We start from the raw sequence: 10157 nt of genomic DNA, 5'->3' as shown, positions 1-10157 counted from the left end.
ATCTGAATTCTAAATTTAAAGCCATCAGATTTAATATTATAGCACATTTATTTCATTGCATTTATCATGAAACTTGCAATTCCATGTGGTCAGGGATCACATCTAATTGGTTTTCACTTGTCTATTTAATGACAAGCCCATCTTGCTAATTAGATGTCCATCTTATACAGTGAACTTATTTACAAAACAGAAATAGACTCACAGACTTAGAGAATGAATTTATGATTACCGGGAAGGGATAGATTGGAAGTTTAGGACTGACATGTACACACTGCTATATTTAAAACAGATAACCAAAAAGGAACTACTGTAAAAAAATTAAAATTAAAAAAAATTAAAATGTGTTCATCTTAGATGCTCAAAACTTTTCTCTACATCCTAATTTACTAAGTAAATGAATTATAGACTGCATGAATAATATGGCCCCCATGTGTCCTTCACTTAACAAAATTGTAACAATCTTCAAAATCCTATTTTGAGTATCCTCTTTACACCCCAATCCCAAATTAATTGATTGAATCAAAACACTTTATCCTATAACAGTAGGAAAAGTATTAATACTCAGAAAAAATACAGTTCTTAGCTCACTTATTTTGAATCAGTCACTTACTTATTTTTATTACTAACTTCTCCTTATACATGGCTTATATCTGTACTAAATTGTTACATGCTAGATTACATAGTCTGAATCTCACAAAAAAACTAGTTATTTAATGAAGACCTTTTTCCCCAGTCACTCATTTAGCTTTTACTTAATATTTCATACTAACTACCACAACATCCCCTTTGCACTGTGTTTGAGGTTCCTTCATTTTTAGTCATATATCTTCTTGTGCATGAATATTTCTGTGTGCTGTGTACAGTGTGGCTAAAGAAGGTGGGGGGAAAAGAAATGATACATGTATAACCAATTTTGCTCTATTTTACTGACAACAAATAAAAGTCTAAAGTGTCAGCTTGAAAATAAAATGTTGTTTCAAAAGTATGCTTATACTATCAAATTTTGCTCTTCTTAGAGAAAACCTGATCTTACAAACTTCTATATTTCTATATCATTAATTAAGGCAACAATCTTCCTTGAGACAAATTACTACCTTTGCAGAGATGGCACAAGTCCAGGCCAATCCTGTTCACTTGCTTTTTATAGACTGCAGCAATTCCATTCTTCCCCAGCCCATTCTGCATAGATAATAGTATGAATGAGATCCAAAGTGGAATGTAGAAGCCTTGCTTTGAAAAAGAAATTCATATGAATCACAGTCTATGTGTCTTCACGGTTTTCTCACCATTGATAACACTTTATATATAGATATACTAGCACATAATTTGTAATTCACAGTGTTGCAGTTATTTGATTCAGAATCATTCTCAAAGTAATTAATTTATAATGATTTATACTCTTGCCTGGAAAATCCCATGGACGGAGGAGCCTGGTAGGCTGCAGTCCATGGGGTCGCAAAGAGTCAGACACGACTGAGCGACTTCACTTTCACTTTTCACTTTCATGCATTGGAGAAGGAAATGGCAACCCACTCCAGTACTCTTGCCTGGGAAACCTCATGGACAGAGGAGCCTGATGGGCTGCAGTCCATGGGGTCGCAAAGAGTCAGACACGACTGAGTGACTTCACTTTCACTTTTCACTTTCATGCATTGGAGAAGGAAATGGCAACCCACTCCAGTATTCTTGCCTGGAGAACCCCAGGGATGCGGGAGCCTGGTGGGCTGCCGTCTATGGGGTGGCACAGAGTCAGACACAACTGAAGCGACTTAGCAGCAGCAGCATTCTTCTCAAAGTCTATACTAGCTCTTTGCACTTATGTATGTATTAAATAATTTTCTAAATATCTTACCCATCATAGGAATCACCTGATAGCACTAGATGTCTGTATTGTATATAAACATATATGTCCCTATGACATTTACATAACTAACTATAACTAAAACTCAGCCAGAGAAGCAGTCCTTGTAACCAGTCAAATATCTGAAGGCATTATAAAGACTTATTTAAACTAAATGATTTACATTTAATCATTTTTTATACCCTCTTCTGTGTTGCAGCTTCACCTACAAACTAGTTGTCCTCATAGTGGACATAAATGGTTGCTGCAGCCTGACTTACATAGCTTCCTTTTTCAGTACAGGAAGAGGCTGCTTCCCACAACCAATGGATAAATTGCTTCACTTTGATTGTACCATCCTGAATCAATCACTGCCACCAGGGGATTACCATATAGTGGTTAATGTGTTAGAGTTACATAGGGCAATGTCACACATTTTGAATGTCAAACAATTTAATTGTATATGCATATTTGCTGTGCTTATATTGAAAGGCATGAATATTTGAGTGGCATTCCTGTGAGTATATGGGCTTCCCTGGTGGTTTACATGGTAAAGAATCTGCCTGCAGTGCAGAAGACCTGGGTTTGATCCCTGGGTCAGGAAGATGCCCTGGAGAAGGGAATGGAAATCCACTCCAGTATTCTTGCTCAGAGAATTCCATGGACAGAGGAACCCGGTGCATTACAGTCTAGTCCGTGGGGTGCAAAGAGTTGGACGGTACTGAGCAACTAACACTATCATCCTGTGAGTGTGACAGTTGTGGCTCCTTGGCTTCAATAATCTTCCTCAAATTGTATATTACCAAGCTTATATTTGTTGTATATGACCCTCATGAGAATAACCTGTGAACATCAGTTGTGATCTTTTGCAAATGGCATTTTAGCACAGATGCCCTTGTGGGATCCCTTTGAAGACTGCAATCTCTACTGTTTGGAAGAAATCAAAATTGACACAATGGAATTAAAACACCAAAGCAGTGCTCTTAATTTTTTAAATTATGTTTTAATAAAAGTCACTGTTTAGATTTTTTTCATATTTTCACAAAGTAAGACACTACATTTATCAGAAGTATTCTTTTTTACTTGCCGACACTTTCAAACTTAGCCGGTGGACCATTCCTGATAGTAGATTTGAAAGTGAGGGTAAATATGATTTTTATAACTAGTCATTCAATCAACCAATAAACCATTTAATCTTCTTTTGATCAAGGTTATGTTTTTGTGCCAGTAATAGAAGGAATGTGTTACTTCCCCTAAACATACTCTGTTTAACAGTCACATTTTGGAAATAAAGTTATATTCTAGATATTCATGCTCTTCTAGCATAAGTATTTATATGGTTCAGGTAAGAAAGTATTTTTAGTTTTTATGTCTGTACATTGGCAATAAGTATAAAAGATATAACTATTGGGTTGGTCAAAAAGTTCACTCATAGGATCTTATAGACAAACCTGAACAAAATTTTTGGCCAACCCAATGCTTCTTAAGATTTTTGTGAGAAAGAACCTGATTCAGAACTGACACTAACTCAGGAGGCAACCAAATAAACTAACCTTATTTTGTTGCTATTCTTATTATCTTTCAATTTTATGCTTTAATGGCATAATTATTTTTTTCCAGTTTTATTGAGATGCACTAGACATATAGTGCTGTATAAGTTAAAGGTATATAGCATAATGATTTGACTTACATATATCATGATATGATTACTACAAGTTTAACATCATCTTATATAGATCCATAATCTCATCATTACAAAAAAAGAAAAAAAACTATTTTTCTTGTGATGAGAAAGATCAATTCTCTTAACAACCTACAAATATACCAAAAATATGGAATCCTTCACAAATGCACATGTCATCCCGTACAGGGCCATGTTAATCTTCTCTGCATCATTCCAATTTTAGTATATGTGCTGCCAAAGCTAACACAATCTATTTTTTAATGCCTATTTCAGTAGACCTTCCATCTTTATCAGACAAAGCAATTCTTTTCAAAAATTCCATATTTCTTTACACCGAACTAAACAATGAGGAAGTGATATTCTGTGATGCATTTTACCAATCAACAAAGTAGAGAGTCTTTCTGAAATATTTATCTTAAGCCTCAGAATTTAAACACTGTACATGCTTCTCTGGATTTTCCACAAGGTCAAATAATAAACTGTTTGATTTGACATACTTCCTCTTTGCTGTTTGCTACATCTGCTCTAACATAACAAACGAAGTACTTGATGAGAACTTGGAGGAGAATGTATATAAATAAACTGAATTTCAACTTGAAAGTTATTAAGTGTACCTAGTATTAGAAGTCCAATGCTGTAAAGACCTAGATTATATAGGAACCTGGAATGTTAGGTCCATGAATCAAGGCAAATTGAAAGTGGTCAAACAGGAGATGGCAAGAGTGAACATTGACGTTTTAGGAATCAGTGAACTAAAATGAACTGGAATGGGCAAATTTAGTTCAGATGACCATTATATCTACTACTGTGGGCAAGAATTTTGAACATTACTTTGCTAGTACGTGTTCAGTTCAGTTCAGTCGCTCAGTTGTGTCCAACTCTTTGCGACCCATGAACCACAGCACGCCAGGCCTCACTGTCCATCAAAAACTGCCGGAGCTTACTCAAATTCATGTTCGTTGAGTTGGTGATGCCATCCAACCATCTCATCCTCTGTCATCCCTTTCTCCTCCTGCCCTCAATCTTTCCCAGCATCAAGGTGTTTTCCAGTGAGTCAGCTCTTCCCATCAGGTGGCCAAAGTATTGGAGCTTCAGCATCAGTCCTTCTAATGATTATTCAGAAGTGATTTCCTTTGCGATTGACTGCTTTGATCTCCTTGAAGTCCAAATGACTCTCAAGAGTCTTCTCCAACACCACAGTTTAAAAGCACTCAGATTTTAAAAGTGCTTCTTTTGCGCTCAGCTTTCTTTACAGTCCAACTCTCACATCCATACATGACTACTGGAAAAACCATAGCCTTGACTAGAGGGGCCTTTGTTGACAAAGTAATGTCTCTGCTTTTTAATGTGCTGTTTAGGTTGGCTAGCATGTGAGATGAGTGCAATTGTGCGGTAGTTTGAGCATTCTTTGGCATTGCCTTTCTTTGGGATTGGAATGAAAGCTGACCTTTTCCAGTCCTGTGGCCACTGTGAAAAAGTTGGCTTAAAACTCAACATTCAGAAAACTAAGATCATGGCATCTGGTCCCATCACTTCATGGCAAATAGATGGGGAAACAGTGGAAACAGTGACAAATTTCCTTTTCTTGGGCTCCAAAATCACTGCGGATAGTGATTGCAGCCATGAAATTAAAACATGCTTGCTCCTTGGAAGAAAAGCTACGACCAACTTAGACAGCAATATTAAAAATCAGAGACATTATTTTCCCAACAATTGTCCATCTAGTCAGAGTTATGGTTTTTTGAGTAGTCATGATGGATGTGACAGTTGGACTATAAAGAAAGCTAGTGCAAAGAAGAATTGATGCTTTTGAACTGTGGTGTTGGAGAAGCCTCTTGAGAGTCCCTTGGACTGCAAGGAGATCCAATCAGTCCATCCTAAAGGAAATCAGTACTGAATATTCATTGGAAGGACTGATGCTGAAGCTGAAGCTCCTATACTTTGGCCACCTGATATGAAGAACCAACTCACGGGAAAAGACCCTGATGCTGGGAAAGATTGAAGGCAGGAGAAGGGGACGACCGAGGTTGAGATGGTTGGATGGCATCACCAACATGATGGACATAAGTTTGATTATGCTCTGGGAGTTAGTAATGGACAGGGAAGCCTGGCATGATGCAGTCCATGGGGTCACAAAGAGTTGGACATGACTGAGCAACTGTACTTAACTGAACTGTGGGAAAGAATCCCTTAGAAGAAATGGAGTAGTCATCATAGTCAACAAAAGAGTCTGAAATGCAGTACTTAGGTGCAATCCCCAAAATGACAGAATGATGTCTGTTCGTTTCCAAGGCAAACCATTCAATATCACAGTAATCCAAGTCTATGTCCCAACCACTAATGCCAAAGAAGCTGATGTTGAACAGTTCAATATAACCTATAAGATCTTCTAGAACTTACACCAAAAAAGATGTCCTTTTCTTCATAGGGGACTGGAATGCAAAAGTAAGAAGTCAAGATATACCTGGAGTATTAGGTAAGTTTAGCCTTGGAGTACAAAATGAAGGAGGGCAAAGGCTAACAGAGTTTTGTGAAGACAATACACTGGTCATAGCAAACAACCTCTTCCAACAAAACAAGAACAACTCTACAAATGGACATCACCAGGTGGCGCATAACAAAATCAGATTGATTATCTTCTTTGCAGCCAAAGATGGAGAAGCTCTATGCAGTCACCAAAAACAAGACCTGGAGCTGACTGTGGCTCAGATCATGAACTTCTTATTGCCAAATTCAGACTTAAGTTAAAGAAAGTAGGGAAAACCACCAGACAATTCAGGTAAGGCTGAAATCAAATCCCTTACCATTATACAGTGGAAGTAACAGGTAGATTCTAGGATATGATAGACAGAGTGCCTGAGGAACTATGGACAGAAGTTCATGATGTTGTACAGGAGGCAATGATCAAGACCATCCCCAAGAAAAAGAAATGCAAAAAGGAAAAAATGGTTGTCTGAGGAGGACTTCGGAGAGGGCAATGGCAACCCACTCCAGTACTCTTGTTTGGAAAATCCCATGGATGGAGGAGCCTAGTAGGCTGCAGTCCATGGGATCGCTAGGAGTCGGAGACAACTGAAGCGACTTAGCAGCAGCAGCAGCAGAGAAGGACTTACAAATAGCTGAAAAAGAAGAGAAGCTAAAGCAATGGAGGAAAGGAAAGATACACCTATCTGAGTGCAGAGTTCCTAAGTGATCAATGCAAAGAACTAGAGGAAAACAATAGAATGGGAAAGACTAGAGATCTCTTCAAGAAAATTAGAGATACCAAGGGAACATTTCAACCAAAGATAAGCACAAACAAGGACAGACATGGTATGGGCCTAACAGAAGCAGAAGATATTAAGAAGAGCTGGCAAGAATACACAGAAGAAATATACAGAAAAGATCTTCTTGACCCAGGTAATCATGATGTTGTGATTACTCATCTAGAGCCAGACATCCTGGAGTGGGAAGTCAAGTGGGCCTTAGGAAGCAACACTACGGACAAAGCTAGTGGAGGTGATGGAATTCCAGTTGATCTATTTAAAATCCTAAAAGATGATGCTGTGAAAGTGCTATACTCAATATGCCCTCAAATCTGGAAATCTCAGCAGTGGCCAAAGGATCGGAAAAGGTCAGTTTTCATTCCAATCCCAAAGAAAGTGAATGCCAGAGAATGTTCAAACTACAGCACAATTGCACTATCTCACAGGCTAGCAAAATGTTACTCAAAATTCTCCGAGCAAGGCTTCAACAGTATGTGAACTGAGAACTTCCAGATGTTCAAGCTGGATTTACAATAGGCAGACAAGATCAAATTGCCAACATCCGTTAGATCATAGTAAAAGTAAGAGAGCTCCAAAAAACATCTACTTCTGCTTTATTGACTATGCCAAACCCTTTGATTATGTGGATCACAACAAACTGTGGAAAATTCTTAAAGAGATGGAAATACCAGACCACCTTACCTTCCTCCTGAGAAATCTATATGCAGGTCAAGAAGCAACAGGTAGAACTGGACATGGAACAATGGATTGGTTCCAAATTGGGAAGAAGTATGTTAAGGCTGTATATTGTCACCCTGTTTATTTAACTTATATACAGAGAAAGTACATCATGCAAAGTTCCGGTCTCTATGAAGCACAAACTGGAAGGATTAACAGGAGAAATATCAATAACCTAAATATGCAGATGACAGCACCCTTATGGAAGAAAGCAAAGAGGAACTGAAGAGCCTCTTGATGAATGTGAAAGAGGGGAGTGAAAAATCTGTCTTAAATCTCAACATTCAAAAAACTAAGATCATGGCATCTGGTCCCATAACATCATGCCGAATAGATGGGGAAACAATGGAAACAGTGACAGACTTTCTTTTCATTGGCTCCAAAATCACTGAGGATGGTGACTATTGCCATGAAATTAAAAGGCACTTTCTCCTTGGAAGAAAAGCTATGACAAACGTAGACAGCATATTAAAAAGCACAGACATTACTTTCCCAACAAAAGTCTGTCTAGTCAAAGCTAAGTTTTTTCCAGTAGTCGTGTATAGATGTGAGAGTTGAACTATAAGGAAAGCTGAGTGCCGAAGAATTGATGCTTTTGAACTGTGGTGTTGGAGAAGACTCTTGAGAGTCACTTGGACTTCAAGGAGATCAAACCAGTCAATCTTAAGGAAATAATTTCTGAACAATCATTAGAAGGACTGATTCTGAAGCTGAAGCTCCAATACTTTGGCCACCTGATTGGAAGAGCCGACTCATTGGAAAAGATCCTGATTCTGGGAATGAATGAAGGCAGGAGGAGAAGGTGATGACAGAGGATGAGATGGTTGGATGGCATAACTGATTCAATGGACTTGAGTTGGAGTAGGCTCTGGGAGTTGGTGATGGACAGGAAGTCTGATGTGCTGCAGTCCATGGCATCGCAAAGAGGTGGACACAACTGAGCGACTGAATGGTGTATTAGAGAGATGTAACATATTTATTGCAGTATCTATCTGCCAAATACTGTATTTCAAATAATGGCTTTCTCATTGCAGTAATATCTTAAATAGAGTAGGTACAAAATGAATGTGGTCTCAATGTCACACTTTTGCTAAAAACTCATCTATTAATTTAAATGTCTTACCTCTCCAAATTTTTGAGGACTAAATTTAATTACCTCTTAGAGGCAAAATTTCTCCCCAATAATATTAGTTTTGAAGTATTAAATACTTAACCTTCAACATAGGGTCAGCTGCCTGTTAACTTAAAGGCTTTATCATATTTCTTTTCAGTATACATTATACCCACCTATTTTCCATTCAAATAAGTGCACTCAGGCAGATATATTAGTTTCCCAGCCTATAATAGAGATAGTTATCATCCACTCCTCTTAATTTGCTGCCTGAAAAAAAGAACTCTTGGGAGTATATTTGACAGATTTTAATGCACAAAGGGCTCATATTGACCCCTAAATAGCAGATGGACACAGAGAGATATAGTAACATAACCACCTTAGTTACAAACTATATTTTCATTGCTTCATAAGAGTTGTTGATTACAGTTTTAAATGTGATTGATGGTAGGAGTTGGTAATAAGCTTTTTTTTTTTCCCCTGATTATTCCCTAAGTTATTCAAGGTTTAGAATCCAAACACTCCTACTCATATAGAAAAAATAAAGTCTAATGAGGACAAAGCAGGCCCCCCAAAATCATTATGAATGGTATATTGCTATAGATGTCCTGATTTCCACTGTTAGAAAGTTTTTATAAAGCAGTAAGCAGCTTTTGTCATCATTTCTTAAATCAGTTATCTAGTCAATAAGTGTTTTCCTGGTGACTCAGTCAATAGGTTTCCCTCGTGGCTCAGACAGTAAAGAGTCTGCCTGCAATGCAGGAGACCTGGGTTCGATCCCCAGGTCAGGATGATCCTCTGGAGAAGGAAATAGAAACCCACTCCAGTATTCTTGCCTGGAAAATCCCATGAACAGAGGAGCCTGGTGGGCTACCCCCTATGGGGTCGCCAAGAGTCAGAGAAGACTGAGCAACTAACCCACCGTCAATATGTATTCATTGAAGAATGACTTGGGGTCAGACACTTTTCTGAGGCAAGCAGTGAACAAGAGAGGCAAAGACTTTCCTTTGTGGAGTTTACATTGTGGAAAGATATGGGTGGTTTTAGATTGAGTTTTAGTTAGGAAACTAGTTTTTATTAGATTGGATTTTAGGTAGGAAAATGAGGAAAAAAACAAATATTTTTATTATACAAGATAATTCAAGGTAATGATAAGTGTTATAAAAAGAAGAAAATACTGTGATATACTTATGGAATACATTTTAGATTTGGCTGGTTCAGGAAACCCATCTGTAAAAGAGATATTAGAAATGTTTTCTGATGAGTCCTGTCCATACAAAGTAGAACACTAAGAAAGACAACCTATTGGAATATTTATATTTCATCAAAATGTAACCCACAGAGGTTTGATGATATTTATATTTCTGAAATGTTCTGAAAATATATGAATGTAGTGTTTTAGGTTAAGCTATTTATGGAATAAAAGAGGTTTCCAATGACTCCAGAAAAAATATAGGAGAGCCATCTTGAATCCAATTTTCCTGTTTGGTCCCACTGTAACCAAATTTGTTAATCTGAATGCTCAGTTCAATTATCACT

At 37.7% G+C, this 10157-nt stretch overlaps 1 non-coding gene across 1 annotated transcript; it reads right to left on the bottom strand.

Moving 5' to 3' along the window:
* Positions 1 to 3666: 3666 nt before the first annotated feature.
* LOC145511783 (U6 spliceosomal RNA) lies at positions 3667 to 3771 on the bottom strand. The gene has a single exon (XR_014058164.1). It is a non-coding gene; the product is annotated as a U6 spliceosomal RNA (small nuclear RNA).
* Between the last annotated feature and the right edge of the window lie 6386 nt (positions 3772 to 10157).

The sequence above is a fragment of the Giraffa tippelskirchi genome, chromosome 6 (genome assembly GCF_054371585.1).
Source record: "Giraffa tippelskirchi isolate mGirTip1 chromosome 6, T2T-mGirTip1v1.2.pri, whole genome shotgun sequence".
Lineage (NCBI taxonomy): Eukaryota > Metazoa > Chordata > Mammalia > Artiodactyla > Giraffidae > Giraffa > Giraffa tippelskirchi.
The sequence above is the reverse complement of the archived record's forward strand: the minus strand, read 5'-3'. Positions and strand labels throughout refer to the sequence as shown.